The 17537-nt window shown below is 45.5% G+C and overlaps 1 protein-coding gene across 1 annotated transcript in view; it reads right to left on the bottom strand.

Annotated features, from left to right (window-relative positions):
* Positions 1–17537, bottom strand: part of LOC126198743 (uncharacterized) — a 213109-nt gene that overhangs the window by 136537 nt on the left and 59035 nt on the right. The gene's annotated exons all lie outside the window — the stretch shown is intronic.

Here is a 17537-nt window from a genome sequence, read left to right as displayed (position 1 = left end):
GCAGACCTAGCACTCCTGAAAGAAAGGATACTGCGGAGACATGGGTTAGCCACAGCCTGGGGGATGTTTCCAGAATGAGATTTTCACTCTGCAGCGGAGCGTGCGCTGATATGAAACTTCCTGGCAGATTAAAACTGTGTGCCCGACCGAGACTCGAACTTTGGACCTTTTCCTTTTGCGGGCAAGTGTTCTACCATCTGAGCTACCGAAGCACGACTCATGCCCAGTACTCACAGCTTTACTTCGAGATACTGGCAGAAGTAAAGCTGTGAGTACCGGGCATGAGTCGTGCTTCGGTAGCTCAGATGGTAGAGCACTTGCCCGCGAAAGGCAAAGGTTCCGAGTTCGAGTCTCGGTCGGGCACACAGTTTTAATCTGCCAGGAAGTTTCATATCAGCGCACACTCCGCTGCAGAGTGAAAATCTCATACTGGAAACGCATTATTATTTTTAGTCATACTCAAGTAATTATACTTAATTCCTTTTTACTTGCTACCAGTTTTTAAGTAGAAACTCGTCAATGGAATAAAATGAGTTGTCCAGGAGAAATGATTTTAAATTAGACTTAAAACTTGCTTAGCTACCTGTCACACAATTTATGCTACTGGGCAAATGATCAAAAAGTTTTATTGCTGTATATTCAACTCCTTTCTGAGCCACTGACGGCCTTAAAAATGGGTAATAAAGGTCATTTTCCCTTTAATATTGTACGTATAGATATCACCAGTCTTTTCAAATTGTGATGAATTTCATCAGCGGATGTAGGTACCGTGACAGCACAGTTATAACGCCTAGCTACTTGAGGAGGCCCCTATATGAATTCTGTGCATGAACATCACATATTATTCTTACTGTTCGCTTTTGTGTAATCAATATTTTCTATGTGATGGGTTACCCCAAAAAATTATTCTGTAAGACATTATTGAATGGAAATATGCAAAATATGTCAGGAGGTTAAGAATCCTTGGAAGAAAGACGAATTGCGAAGGGTAGTCAAAAGTTTTAACTATCACCTCGAAAGAACAATGTTACATCACTAACATACTCGTATTTTTTTGCAGAAACGTAGTTATAGTCCTTGCAGACATTTAAATCCCCATGTCACAGTACCATAGCACACCGCTACAGGCGTCAAAGCAGTATGTCACAATCTATTGATAATTTGGACTGTCGTACAGTAATTCATTTTCTGCATTCGAGGGGGAGAAAGGCTGCAACAACCTCAGAATTATGTGACAACAATGCACCATCATATGAACAAGTGGTCAGATAGCCCAGACTCTCCGAGTGGGTCAAACAAGTCTTAATAGCAAAGAACGAAGTGGCAGAACGTCTCTCTGTCAAAAACTGGGAATCTCAAGAGAGATGCCGAGCTATGGCATTGTGGTGCAGTGATTTCAACGTATGCAATGACTGCAGGCAAGTGCTGCAAAGAAATAATAATTAATTACATAACACCATTTATTCTGATGTAATAATGAAAATTTCATGTCTGTCTGTTGCAACAAGTGTCTCTTTGCAAATGGTTTCTCTCTTAATTTTGAACAAATTCAATGATGTACAACAAATCATGGGTGTCACCAGCATTAAGTAATTGAGGGGGCGGGGACAGGAAAGAGTGACGAGTCAATAGATGGGGTATAAATCACAACGGTGTCTAAATGGGAGAGCCCCTTGAAAAAACGTCGAAAAAATTAGGGTCTAAAACCACTTTCTGGAGCGTTCTTGTAGTGTCCAGTGGCAGGCAGGAAAAAGAACTAACAGCGAATTTGAATACACTTTATTATAATTAAAGAAAAAAAGTCTTCTTGGCATTCACTAAGTTTTAAACGCAAGAACAACAAGAAAACCCACGACTCTTGTGGTGGCAAACCAGATAAGTAAACAAGACAATGGAAGAAAATACTGACCAAAATCTACTCTACAAAATTCAAAATACAACGTGCTACTACAATGCTACGGCGAGTGAATACAATGCTAGGGCCGGTGCAAGTTCTGGCCGGAGCTGTTCCTAGCGGTTGGTAAACACTTCCGGTCTGGCCGTCTAGGCGTGCTTATAAAGCCAGCTCGACTGAGTGCTACATGATTCATGTGAGTTCCGATTGGTGGAACACTGTCACATGTTATCTGGCGAAGTATTTCTGTGCTTATTTGGAAAGTCTGTTACTACACTCCTGGAAATGGAAAAAAGAACACATTGACACCGGTGTGTCAGACCCACCATACTTGCTCCGGACACTGCGAGAGGGCTGTACAAGCAATGATCACACGCACGGCACAGCGGACACACCAGGAACCGCGGTGTTGGCCGTCGAATGGCGCTAGCTGCGCAGCATTTGTGCACCGCCGCCGTCAGTGTCAGCCAGTTTGCCGTGGCATACGGAGCTCCATCGCAGTCTTTACCACTGGTAGCATGCCGCGACAGCGTGGACGTGAACCGTATGTGCAGTTGACGGACTTTGAGCGAGGGCGTATAGTGGGCACGCGGGAGGCCGGGTGGACGTACCACCGAATTGCTCAACACGTGGGGCGTGAGGTCTCCACAGTACATCGATGTTGTCGCCAGTGGTCGGCGGAAGGTGCACGTGCCCGTCGACCTGGGACCGGACCGCAGCGACGCACGGATGCACGCCAAGACCGTAGGATCCTACGCAGTGCCGTAGGGGACCGCACCGCCACTTCCCAGCAAATTAGGGACACTGTTGCTCCTGGGGTATCGGCGAGGACCATTCGCAACCGTCTCCATGAAGCTGGGCTACGGTCCCGCACACCGTTAGACCGTCTTCCGCTCACGCCCCAACATCGTGCAGCCCGCCTCCAGTGGTGTCACGACAGGCGTGAATGGAGGGACGAATGGAGACGTGTCGTCTTCAGCGATGAGAGTCGCTTCTGCCTTGGTGCCAATGATGGTCGTATGCGTGTTTGGCGCCGTGCAGGTGAGCGCCACAATCAGGACTGCATACGACCGAGGCACACAGGGCCAACACCCGGCATCATGGTGTGGGGAGCGATCTCCTACACTGGCCGTACACCACTGGTGATCGTCGAGGGGACACTGAATAGTGCACGGTACATCCAAACCGTCATCGAACCCATCGTTCTACCATTCCTAGACCGGCAAGGGAACTTGCTGTTCCAACAGGACAATGCACGTCCGCATGTATCCCGTGCCACCCAACGTGCTCTAGATGGTGTAAGTCAACTACCCTGGCCAGCAAGATCTCCGGATCTGTCCCCCATTGAGCATGTTTGGGACTGGATGAAGCGTCGTCTCACGCGGTCTGCACGTCCAGCACGAACGCTGGTCCAACTGAGGCGCCAGGTGGAAATGGCATGGCAAGCCGTTCCACAGGACTACATCCAGCATCTCTAGGATCGTCTCCATGGGAGAATAGCAGCCTGCATTGCTGCGAAAGGTGGATATACACTGTACTAGTGCCGACATTGTGCATGCTCTGTTGCCTGTGTCTATGTGCCTGTGGTTCTGTCAGTGTGATCATGTGATGTATCTGACCCCAGGAATGTGTCAATAAAGTTTCCCCTTCCTGGGACAATGAATTCACGGTGTTCTTATTTCAATTTCCAGCAGTGTATTTCTGTCTGCTGGCGATGTTTCTCAGCGCGCTCCTGAAAGGGGATCAGCAACCCGACTTGTGTGTTGGTTGTGCATGATGTCTAACAATAAGGGGCTGCTACGACAGTTCTGGCTGCCTCAGAGCATATCTTTCAGAGGCACATATAACTTGTAAAGCGTGCCGACTTATGACTAGACTGAAACGTATTTTGCGATTGCTGGGTATAAAAGAGTTATGTAATTCTACCATTTAAATTTATCGACGGTCTGTGTATGATTATCATCTCCTAAACTACTGCAGAACCTATTTCGTATTGAATGGTTTTTCAAACTGAATTGTGGTTGATTTTTCATTGGAAATGTAAATAAATGGAGCATTAATACACGATGTCATTTAGATTATTTTTCAAACATCAGAAGCACATTTGAAAACACAAGTGGAAAGCTATGAAAAGTAAGAATAAAAATGTGAGTAATTAAAAAGTCAGAAACGATAATTAAATACGATGTCAAGAACGTAACCTAAATAATCTTAAAAAGTTCATCCTACAGTGATCCAAACAAATTTCTGTTGACGTCAAAATTGGTTATAAATGTATTATTTTTCAAGTCAATTTGATCCAACAGGAACTTGTGCACATTGCAGACTGCTACATTACAGAGTCTCTGCCATGTCATTGTTGAACACATATAGTTCTTCAGTTGCGCAGTCTTTCAGGCATTTTATGTTGTACTGTAGATGGATGGTTCAAATGGTTCAAATGGCTCTGAGCACTATGGGTCTTAACTGCTGAGGTCATCAGGTCCTTAGAACCTAGTACTACTTAAACCTAACTAACCTAAGGACATCACACACATCCATGCCCGAGGCAGGATTCGAATCTGCGACCGTAGCAGTCGCGCGGTTCCGGACTGTAGCGCCTAGAACCGCTCGGCCACCCTGGCCGGCGTACTGTAGATGAAAGTAGTTATAGGGTAGTTAGTGAATGCTTCAATGACCAATAAAAGTTTAGTAGACTGTATATTACCCGATCCACAATATGTAATGGACAAACTGTAGAAAGTATGGTTTTTCTTTATTTTCATCACAAAATTAAACTATATGATTCACTTATATACTGAATCAACGTAATTAACATTATTTCAGATCATTTAACCGTAATTAACAGAAAGTTATAGTTAGTTAGAAAACCTGAAGTTGTGAGTCATAAATTTCAGCAAAATATATAATTTCATTCTCGTGTTGTATTTTTACATTCTAATATAATTGGTAGCAGAAATATCTATGTTATAATTAAACCAATAATAAATTAGCAAAATTCGTGAATTTCAGCTTACCTAAAAACAAACTTTTGGAACACTTATCAGTCATCTGATGTATTTAACGTGACTTGTGCACATTATCATATCAATAACGAAAAATCAATTAGATCTGTTGTTATTAACTTTTTCGTTAACAATTCTCGAACATTCTGATGTAAACACTATTGATTTTTAGTCATTTTGATACTAAGAAATTATCGTACAGAACTTTAACGCGAAATTTCGTTTTGGCATTTTGTATTGCAGCTCAGTTAATGTCAAGAATAAAATCCAATGGGAAATCAAGATGTAATTAATGATTTTACGATAGGTATTGTTATTGTAACTTCATAACCAAATTCCCATACAAAAGTCAAAAGTACAATATTTAGAAATGTATTCAAAATGAATCATTTATTGTTTTTAAGACTGTACTAACAGTTTTCATTATAAATCAGTAAATGTAATTGTTCTTGACAATAGGCCAAAGCACATACTTTTTAGATACGGTATAAATTGATCAGTGCAAACCACTTGAAGTCAGTCGCAGTTTGGCTGGTGTAATAACGCAAAATCGGCAACAGTTGCTGTTTTGTCGGCCACGCTGCTAGAAGACAGTTTATGTGTGAACGTCTTTGTAAATGTTTACGGGAAATATGTCTGCTGTTAAAAGGATTCATCAGTGTGGTGGAAAATTTTATCTTAACACCCAAGTTTTCATCACGTCCAAAATCCAGGCAAATCTGCAACATATGTCCCCTAATGGACTTTATTGGTGGAGGAGATTCGACGGTTCAGTGCTAAGTATTCCACTGCAAAAACTACATTACTCTCATACTGCGATGAATCTCTAGTAATGAGAACTATTTTAGCCTGAACTGCAGTTACAGTAACATTAGGAGTTCAAGTTCTGTTTTCAAAAACTGACCATCGATTTCTGGGTATGGAGCTGCCAAATCAGACACTTTTCGCAAGCAAAACTGTTGCTTCATGCCATGTTGGTCAAGTATTCGATGTCTAAACTTTTCGACAAACACATCAATAATTTAAAAATATTCTTGCATGTATAGTTCTTCAAGTGATATAAAATCTCATTGGTCCGTGCTCTCAGACAACCGCTTAGGAAATCCTTTTTTCTTCGGAAGTTGCCGCATGGCATTCGATTGTTAGTCGTCTGTCTCCTGGCCACATTCCTACAAATTTAAAGCAAAACCCAGCAGATTCATACTTGTCTATCTCCCCCCCCCCTTTCGTCACTTGTAGTCATACCAACAGAATTAATTAAAACTTGGAATACTGTGTTTTAGTGAATTATTTCATTTACTGGCACATGAGTAAATCCTGTAAACCATTAATTACTGCACAAGAGTGTGTGTAATTAGTTGAACTTGGATATATGTCTTCAACCCCGTCATTTTCTGTAAAGTAAGTCTCAAAATATTGAAATTTCTTATCAGAAAATATTGGAGGGGGGGGTGAGGACACAGCCCCCTGGCGGTGACGTCCACGCAGTAAATAGAATGGCACCATTTATTTTTGTAGCACATGATGAGGAGTCACGGAGTTGAGCAGAAGGAGCACACGAAAGTGTAACAGATATGTTAGAGAAATTTCAATAGAAATCCCTGAAAAAGTTAACATAATTCTCGCATAATTCCATCCGTAAAGTTTAAGAGCCGGCAGTCGACGAAGACTGCGATCATTATACTACCACCGACGTAGGGATCATGAGAATAAGATAAAAAAGATTAGGGCACGTACCGAGGGATATAAACAAAATAAGTTAATAATACTGATACGATATACCCTACGGTTTGCATTGTACAGCGGGTTGCGAAGTCCATACTGACGAGCCAGTACATTTGACCAGTGTCCACGACGAGACTGAATGCCCCGTGGTGGAGTTAGGGAACGTGATGCAGTAAAATCGAGTATGTAAGCGGAGCAGAGACGGATAGGGAATCATTCTAGCGACAATGCGGGCAGAAATGGAGGATATTCACTGACATAAGCTACTTTGACAAAGGGCACATTGATAGGTCCAAGCGCCTGGTTACGAACGGCTTGGAAACGGTGAAGATAGTTGGCTTTTTACGTGCTACTGTCATGAGCACCCTATCGAAAGTGGTTGAAAGACGGCAAATCCACTAATATATAACAAGATGTTCGACGTTCACATTTCATCATGGAACGTAAAGGTCGGAGGCGATCATCTGAGGCAGATCTGACGACAGAGTACAATGTTGGTGCAGGCACAAGAGTTTCGGATCACACTGTTCATCGCTCATTGTTGAGCATCGGCTTCCGAAACAGAAGACCCCTACCTGTTCTCATGTTGACCCAGCGAAATCGTCAATTAAGATAGCAATGGGCGCGGGATCTTCGAAATTAGTTCATGCATCGAAGGGAACGTGTCGCTTGGACAGATGGATCACGTTTCTTGTTACACCAGGTAGACGGTCGTGTCCGGACACAATCTCATTCATATAAAAGACTGCTTGGAACAGGCACCACATCACGAATGCAGGCCGATTGGAATAGTAAAATGTGATTGGGAACATTCAGCTGGGCTACCATGGGATCCGTGGTAGTATCCTAAGGCACCTTGACATCTATACTGTGTACCTAGGGGCTATTTGCTCTTGTTCGCCACATTCAAAATCGAGATGGTCTGGTGTCTACACTGCGGTACAGCAAGTCATACTCTGTCAAAAGCTTCTTACAGATCAGGTAGAGATAACCCAGACAGGGACCGTCTCCAATAAGAAACCACATTAGTCGACACGAAATTTTTAATCTTCAATCATTGTTGTATGTCCATAAAGTAGGAAAATACTCCCTCACCTGTGCTATAAACATTGCACTGCTTGTGCCATAGATTGGCTGCTGTCTTTCTTTTCTCACCAACAGGCTGGATCTGGACATTTATTATGTATTTCATTACTTGTAAGCAACGCTTTTTCAGCGAATAAATTGCAGAATGCTGTCTTACGGTCCCACAAGAAAATGTTCTTTTGTAACCATAAGTCCATATGAAGGAGATATTCCGAACGCCCAACATATCTTAATAACATGATCCACGGCGAGAGTCACGTGACAGGCCACGCGACTTTCAGCCTTATTGCATTCGTTTTATTGTTTCACCAGTACTAGCCCGGTTCTTTTCTAGCCACACCTCGTATACCGATTTTGATAATAAAACCAAAAGTAAATGGATTGCGCCTATTTTCGTGGAAAGAGTACATATATCATCGTCTCGATTGTTTTTTTTTCCTTTCATTTTAACAGATGCTTGATAATAGAAGTGTTGATGTCAAATACAATTGTTCTCCATCGCCAAACAGCGGGCTGTTGCGGGCGAGGGGGGAGAGGGGGCATGTCTGCTGTGGTGATCACCGGATACAGCCGCTCTCTGTCCAAGGTGCGCCTTGTGGGGGCTCTGTTGCTATATTTTAGACGAACAAGTTCCACTTGAGGCTGTCGTCCTTTTATCTTCTATTGTTTAGTTGACTATACACGCTAATGTGTTGGCTTAGGAGCGTCGCTTTAAGGTGGAGACCAGATGGTGGAAAGCCGAGTGCGGGCAGTAACCTTAGAGTGGTGGTAGCGGGGGCACGAGATGCTCGGCCATTTCAAGGAGCCTGGTTCCCCCCACCCTCCCTTCGTAGTTGGACGGTGGGAGGGGTGGAAGGAGGGAGGAAGGGGGCCTCGATTTTCGGCAGTTTGCGGAGGCCTACCGAGGGGAACGCACGTTCAACTGCCGCCCCCTTTGCAGTATTTAGGATGACTATTTTCCCCAGAACATGTGTTGCATTATGATCCATACATTACGAGTGCTGTTTTGTTCACGACAATTTCGAAGTTTAATTAAAATTGTGACGCATTTTTTCCATCAGTTGTGGTATCGTGTATTGGATTCGATTACCTGGGCTGTAGGATGGTTTTTGAGCAGGCATTTGACTCTGACGTGAAACAGCGATAAATACTGTATGCTTACAGGTAATACACTTTTTAAACTCCTCTCTGTCCAACATCAGCATCTCGTCAGTTGAACATACTTCCTGCCAAAAAGAATAAAGATTGTACCTTACACACCTGCCTTTTTCCCACCAGCTTGTAGGTGTAGGGTGAAGTTTGAGTGTGTCTGTCGCTAGTTTCGAGTGGTAATGCGGAATTTTTTTCTCGCAGGATAACACCAGTAGTATGGCATCATCAATTTTTGAGTTGTACTGCGATTTTAGGCCGTCCTTTCGTAGCGTTGTGTATATAGTTGTGTAATTAGGCCCAATCTTTGTGATTAATTATGTAATTAGGATCGATAATTGCATCCGTTTCCTGACCAAATTAAATAAAGTACACTACCCTAACCTTCCTCTCCCACATCTGGGCAGTTTCCGTACGTTGTGGGGAGGGGGGGGGTTGCTTCACTTGGGTTTTCCATCCAGTAGAATCAGGGTTCGAATCCCTGAAAAGGCACCTCCATTTTTAATTTCCCGTCAATTCCAAGCGCCTCTGGTGGTTTAGTTGTATTATGGGGGTGGACTTTGGCTTTCCACCCTGGAGGAGGAGGGTTCAAGTCCCGGAAAGCTCACCACCATGGACAGTTTCAGTGTCTTGGGGGGTGAACTTGTGCTTTCCATCCAATATAACCAGTGTTTCAGTCCCTGAAAGGGTACCTCCATTTTCAAATATTCCCATCAGTTCCAAGTGCCTCTGGTGGTTTAATTGTGTTGGGGAGGCGGGGGGGGGGGGGGAGGGGCGAATGAGCTTGGAACTTGGGCTTTTCATCAAGAAGGACCAGGGTTCAAGTCGAGAAAGGGTACTGTCAGTTTTAATTTCCCGTCAAATTCCGCGTGGGGGGGGGGGGGGGGTTGAGATGTCAGCACAGCCCTGGGACAAAAAAATTTCCATTCGAAATTCCCAGCAAAATTTGGAGTTCCCACCAAAATGCAAAATTTCCGCCAATAGAGTAGGTTGGGGGAATGGGAGGGGTGAGGGAGGGGAGGAGGTGAAGGAGGGGCTGGGGAACAAGTGCAGGCTGAGAAAAACACGTGATGTCACCTGGGGCTGAGGGTTGGTGTGGTCAGGGGCGGGTGTGGGCAGTGGTGATTAATTGATCAATTTAATTAATTTGCATATCAATTTGATATCAAAATTGCATCTATAGCCCCACTACCATACTACTTACGACAACTACCACTGTCACACTTCAACAAAAGATGTGACAGAGAACCGAAGAAAATTCCAAGGAATTCATGTCGAAGGACCTGGGAGGCCATGGTATTGGCAAGCCATGACACCTTATTGTATAAGATTCATGGTACATATTCCTGAACAGTCATATGAAATTGTGCTGGTGCGCCATTATGCATGTGTCACATATGTAACTTCACTGTAAGCTGGAACATAAATGAAGATTTAGACGTTAAAAGAGTTCAATGGTTCAAATGGCTCTGAGCACCATGGGACATAACTTCTGAGGTCATCAGTCCCATAGAACTTAGAACTACTTAGACCTAACTAACCTAAGGACCTCACACACATCCATGCCCGAGGCAGGATTCGAACCTGCAACCGTAGCGTTCGCGCGGTTCCAGACTGTAGCGCCTAGAACCGCTCGGCCACTCCGGCCGGCTTAAAAGAGTTATAACACTGAAATAATTGCACTTGTGCATACATTGTATAGGGGAAACCATTCGTTCCTGGACTTACATTTATTAGATTAATTTGCTTGTTTCATTTTCTTTTACTCTCCCGTTTTGTTTGTGCCAGTAATAGCGTAGCACCCTGTATACTGTAAACAGCAGTGGCCCTATAACTCTCCCTAGGTGTGCTCCAGAAATTATCTTTACATCTTTATATCTGCTATACTCTACTGGGCAAAGCAGGTGTCATGAGCCAGCAAATACGATCAAGCTGTATCACAACAGCCTGATTGTACTAACTGTGGGGTACGAATGCAGTATCATGGTTCACACTTTCCTTGTCAACTCCTGTTAACTCAGACACTGCTCTGATTGTTAAACGGCGATCTTGTCGAACAAGTTTACCGATTTTTTCAATGTTTGCATCAGTTTTTGCTGACAATGGTCTGCCAGTGCGAGTGTCATCACTGGTGTCTTCGCGGCCATCTTTAAATCGTTTAAACCACTCAAATACTTGTGTTCGCGATAAACAATCATCGCCGTACACTTGTTGTAACATTACAAACGTTTCACTTGCAGATTTTCCTAGTTTGAAACAAAATTTGATGTTAACACGCTGTTCTTTCTGTACACTCAACATTTTCCGACGCACAGACAAAACGTCAACTACTTAAAACAGACGCTACGGGCAGACTGAGTGCAGGAGGCAGATGAAACTCGAGCAGTAGGCGGAGCGAGAGTCACGTGACAGGCCACGCGACTTTCAGCCTTATTGCATTCGTTTTATTGTTTCACCAGTACTAGTCCGGTTTTTTTCTAGCCACACCTTGTAGCTTTTACAGTCATCTGCATGATACAATCTACATCTGTTTATTTTGCGACATCCATCAAAAGTGTACCGCCGCCAATTACAGATGATCAGCAGAGACATTCCCACTCTGCGTAAAATCAGAAAAAAAGCCAGATTTGTCGTAAGGAAAACAGCAATACATATCTCGAAGGATGCAGCTGCCATTGGGCATGTCAGACTATCCAGCTGTCTCAGAATGATCAAAGCTATGCCGGCGAACATAAAAATAGTGTATTTATGCTAGGTGTTGGCAACTGTGCTACATTTACAAGCAATTTTGGAACAAGGAACGATGAGTGATGTCGTGTTCGCATGGACATAAGTGACGTAAAATTGATAAAATTCCGGAAAATGCATAAATTGACACGTGCAGGCTGAAAAAACATGTGATGTCATCAGGGAGTGGGGGTGGGCGTGGCCGGGGGTGGGGGTGGCCGGGAGTAGGTGGGGGTGGGCAGGTGTGATTAGTTGATCAATTTCATGAATTTGCATATCAATCTGATATCAAAATTGCATCCATAGGCCCACTACCCTACTACTGTCATATGCTTCGAACATAGATCTTTTCACAGATGCAAGAGTCTTGCTTGTTGACAGTTGAGCGTTCAAGTTTGAACTGAGGGTGCAACAGCCTCTGCTTCCTCAGGATCTTCCAAATTTCGTTATTAAACCATGGTGGCTCTTTTCCATCCTTTCTCCACTTATTAGGCACATAACTCATAATCTGCTTAAAATTTGCTCATAATTCCTCTACGTACATCTTACTGGCACTAAGTGGTGTCAATTCGCTGTGTAAGTAAGATGCTAACAATTGCTTATCCTCTCTATCTAGAAGAAACACTCTCCTAGCCTTCTTGACTGATTTATTGACTTTTGTAACCATAGTTGCTATAATGACATCGTGTACGCTAATCCCTGTTTTTATGCTGACATTGTCAATAATGTCTGGCCTATTTGTAGTTATAAGCTCTAAGATACAGTGGAGCGCCAAAGAAACTGGAGCTGGTATAGGCATACATATTCAAATACAGAGGTATGTAAGCAGGCAGAATACGGTACTGCGGTCGGAAATGCCTATGTAAGACAACAGGTGTCTGACACAGTTGTTAGATCGGTTACTGCTATTACAGCGGCAGTTTATCAAAATTTATGTGAGCTTGAACGTAGTGTTATAGTCGGCGCACGAGGAATGGGACATAGCATCTCCGAGGTAGCGATGAAGTAGCGATTTTCCCATACGACTATTTCATAAGTGTACTACCAATATCAGGAATCCGATAAAACGTCAAATCTCCAACATTGCTGCGGCCAGAAAAAGATCCTGCAAGAACGGGACCAACGACGAATGAAGAGAATCGTCCAACATGACAGAAGTGCAACCCTTCCCCAAATTGCTGCGGATTTCAATGCTGGTACATCAAAAAGTGTCAGCGTACGAAAAATTCAACGAAACATCAGCGATATGGGCTTTCAGAGTCTGCACGACACAAAGCTTTACGTCTCGCTTGGGCCCGTCAACACCGGCATTGGACTGTTGATGACTGACATCATATTGCCTGGTCAGACAAGATCCGTTTCAAATTATTTCGAGCGGATGGACGTATATGGGAATGGAGGCAACCTCATGAATCCATAGACCCTGCATGGCAGCAGGACTGTTCAAGCTGATGGAAGCTCTGTAATGGTGTGGGACGTGTGCAGTTGGAGTGATATGAGACCCCTGAAACGTCTAGATACGACTCTGACAGTTGAAATGTATGTAGGCATCCTACCTGATTACCTGCATCCATTCATGTCCATTGTGCTATTCTGACTTGGGTAATTCCAGCAGGAACATGCGACACCCCACACATCCAGAATTACTACAGAGTGGTTCCAGTGACACACTTCTGAGTTAAAACTCTTCCGCTGGGCACCAAACTACGCAGACACGAACATTATTGAGCATATCTGGGATGCCTTGCAACGTGCTGTTCAGAAGAGGTGTCCACCCCCACGTACTCTTACGGATTTATGGACAGCCCTGCAGGATTCATGGTGTCAATTCCGTCCAGCACTACTTCAGACAATAGTCGAGTCAATGCCACGTCGTGTTGTGGCACTTCTGCATGCTCGCGGGGGCCCTACACGATATTAGGCAGGTGTTCCAGTTACTTTGGCTCCAGTGTATTTCCATTGCGTGTGGGCTGCTGAGCTAGCATCTCAAGACAGTTTTCAGAAACCGTGTTCAAAAGTATTTCGTACGACTGTCTGTCTGTACCCCCTGCAATGAATCTATAGACATCCCAGTCTATACTCGATAGGTTGAAGTCACCTACAACTGGTATTGCATGATCTGGGTAATTCCGCGCTACTGACTGTCTTTGATTGACTCTAGAACTATATCATCTGAGTCGGGAGGCCGTTAAAAACATCCAACAATTAACTTAGTTTCACCTGCACGTGTTATAAGCGACCAGATAACTTTACTGTCTCACTCAACTTCGACCTTAACAAAGACAGTGTTTTTGTCAACTGCAATGAACATTCCCCTTCCTATGGGCTCTAATCTTTCTTTCCAATATACATTCCATGACTCACTAAGTATCTCAGAGCTTTCCACTTTGGGTTTCAGTCAGCTCTCGGTCCCGAGAATAATTTGAGCTCAAGAACTTTCCTGGAGGGCAGTAAATTCGGGAACTTTATTAAGAATACTTCGGCAGTTTACTAATAAGATTTTTACAGCGAAATCTCGTTACTCTGAACGCCATCTGATTCACCTTACTGGGTATCAACTGGTGAGTGTTTACTAGAGCACCTCAAACTACCGTCTAGCCTAAAAAACCATCATGTGCATTCCACAAGTACCCTGTGACCGAGCGAGGTGGCGCAGTGGTTAGCACACTGGACTCGCATTCGCGAGGACGACGGTTCAATCCCGTCTCCGGCCATCCTGATTTAGGTTTTCCGTGATTTCCCTAAATCGTTTCAGGCAAATGCCGGGATGGTTCCTTTCAAAGGGCACGGCCGAATTCCTTCCCAATCCTTCCTTAACCCGAGCTTGCGCTCCGTCTCTAATGACCTCGTTGTCGACGGGACGTTAAACACTAACCACCACCACCACCACCAACAAGTACCCTGCTACCTGAGTAACTGCTTCCTTTGTGTGGTGAATCCATGAACTATCAAGGGGAGTTCTACAACTCCCAACGCGGTAACACAGGTCCAGTAGTCTGCAGCTAAGTCCATCACAGAGTGGGCGAAGCCTTTGGTTGAGATCCTCCTCTCAGCTCCAAACCAAAGGACTTTGATCAACTCTGCGAACAATGCTGCAAACTGCTAGCTCTCTTTGCACCCTGTGTGAGGCCAACAGTCTTCACCACCTCCGCCAGCCACGTGTATGAACTGAGGGTTGGTGGCGACATGAGCCACAACATGCAGACGACTGCACCCTGCATGCTCGATAGCCTCTCGGATGAGGCCCTCCAGCAATCATACCGAGTGCACATTGGCTTTCTTTCCAGTATTGAACGCTATCTGCCTAATCGGCTCCATAACACGCCTAACGTTGGAGCTCCCGATAATTATTAAACCTCTCTCCCTTGTGCATGCTCAGACACTGTTGAAGGAGTGGCCACCTGTCCCCTCTCAGGGAGTGAATAAGCGAGGCCAGGCTCCACGTTGGCCCTGTGTTTCGAGCGACACGAACTCGTTACCACCCCCACGCAGCCTGCTGTGAGGGCAGATCCACGGCGTCAGGTACACCAGGAGGTGCCTCAGAAGCAGAGCCCATGAGCAAATCAAGTGACAGCTGAGGTGCCCCATGTGACGCACTAGAATCTCCACTACTGCTACACCCCGAGGCATGACTGACAGTAGTCAAAAGCGCATACAGCCATATTGAACTGCGGCCAGCTCCTCCTGCATCAACACACAGCATGCACACATCCTAACCATCCTAGGAAGACTAACTGAAGACGTAAACTATAAAAGCCAACAGAATCCTAGATATGCAGCTTGCTATCCTCCTGATGTCTCACCAGTGTGCGCTGATGCGTTAATGAGTTATGTAGCTGGCTGTTGAGTGAACAACCACTGTGCTACGGACTGAATAAATTTACTCTTACGAAAACGTGAGTCTCTTAGATAGACAAACACGCAAGCAATTTAATGAATAAACTACGAGGAAAACACAGCAGAAGATAAAAGCTTAACTTGATGCTCTGTAGATGTACACTCCTGGAAATGGAAAAAAGAACACATTGACACCGGTGTGTCAGACCCACCATACTTGCTCCGGACACTGCGAGAGGGCTGTACAAGCAATGATCACACGCACGGCACAGCGGACACACCAGGAACCGCGGTATTGGCCGTCGAATGGCGCTAGCTGCGCAGCATTTGTGCACCGCCGCCGTCAGTGTCAGCCAGTTTGCCGTGGCATACGGAGCTCCATCGCAGTCTTTAACACTGGTAGCATGCCGCGACAGCGTGGACGTGAACCGTATGTGCAGTTGACGGACTTTGAGCGAGAGCGTATAGTGGGCATGCGGGAGGCCGGGTGGACGAACCGCCGAATTGCTCAACACGTGGGGCGTGAGGTCTCCACAGTACATCGATGTTGTCGCCAGTGGTCGGTGGAAGGTGCACGTGCCCGTCGACCTGGGACCGGACCGCAGCGACGCACGGATGCACGCCAAGACCGTAGGATCCTACGCAGTGCCGTAGGAGACCGCACCGCCACTTCCCAGCAAATTAGGGACACTGTTGCTCCTGGGGTATCGGCGAGGACCATTCGCAACCGTCTCCATGAAGCTGGGCTACGGTCCCGCACACCGTTAGGCCGTCTTCCGCTCACGCCCCAACATCGTGCAGCCCGCCTCCAGTGGTGTCGCGACAGGCGTGAATGGAGGGACGAATGGAGACGTGTCGTCTTCAGCGATGAGAGTCGCTTCTGCCTTGGTGCCAATGATGGTCGTATGCGTGTTTGGCGCCGTGCAGGTGAGCGCCACAATCAGGACTGCATACGACCGAGGCACACAGGGCCAACACCCGGCATCATGGTGTGGGGAGCGATCTCCTACACTGGCCGTACACCACTGGTGATCGTCGAGGGGACACTGAATAGTGCACGGTACATCCAAACCGTCATCGAACCCATCGTTCTACCATTCCTAGACCGGCAAGGGAACTTGCTGTTCCAACAGGACAATGCACGTCCGCATGTATCCCGTGCCACCCAACGTGCTCTAGAAGGTGTAAGTCAACTACCCTGGCCAGCAAGATCTCCGGATCTGTCCCCCATTGAGCATGTTTGGGACTGGATGAAGCGTCGTCTCACGCGGTCTGCACGTCCAGCACGAACGCTGGTCCAACTGAGGCGCCAGGTGGAAATGGCATGGCAAGCCGTTCCACGGGACTACATCCAGCATCTCTACGATCGTCTCCATGGGAGAATAGCAGCCTGCATTGCTGCGAAAGGTGGATATACACTGTACTAGTGCCGACATTGTGCATGCTCTGTTGCCTGTGTCTATGTGCCTGTGGTTCTGTCAGTGTGATCATGTGATGTATCTGACCCCAGGAATGTGCCAATAAAGTTTCCCCTTCCTGGGACAATGAATTCACGGTGTTCTTATTTCAATTTCCAGGAGTGTATATCAGCTGAGAGCTGCGGCCTGACTGGCTGGCTTACTAAACAGGTCTCCCTGGTCATGGTTTCGCTGTCATTGTTCCTTCGCGTTCCCGCTTCACAATTACATCGCAAACAGACGGTTGGAAAGACTGAGATGTCCCTGATGGATTTGTGACTCAAGTAACAGCCAATGACAGGCAGTGTAGTCCACGTTCCGACTCACTGAGCTCTCTTGACGGACCTATTCTGCTGTTACTGCTTCTGTAATGACAAGGCAATGCTCTCTGCCTCCTTTTATATTGAAGAGTCGGCCTCTCGCGACATCTAATGGTCAATTCCGCATTACGTAGGGGTAAACGGTACTTTTGAACCGATAGCGAACACCCAAAATGTGATTTAAATAAAGTGAGTCATAACCACAAAAAATGCTAGCCAATAGCAGCTGGAATACAGAGCGCATGCGCAGGTCGCCAACCATAGCACTGCAGCGGCCTTATTAGAAAAACGCTACTGATTTAAAGAAACAACGTACTGTGCAACGTCTCGCGCACTA

This window comes from Schistocerca nitens, chromosome 8 (genome assembly GCF_023898315.1).
Source record: "Schistocerca nitens isolate TAMUIC-IGC-003100 chromosome 8, iqSchNite1.1, whole genome shotgun sequence".
In the NCBI taxonomy this organism is placed as follows: Eukaryota; Metazoa; Arthropoda; class Insecta; order Orthoptera; family Acrididae; genus Schistocerca; species Schistocerca nitens.
This window is presented reverse-complemented; position numbering and strand designations above follow the sequence as displayed.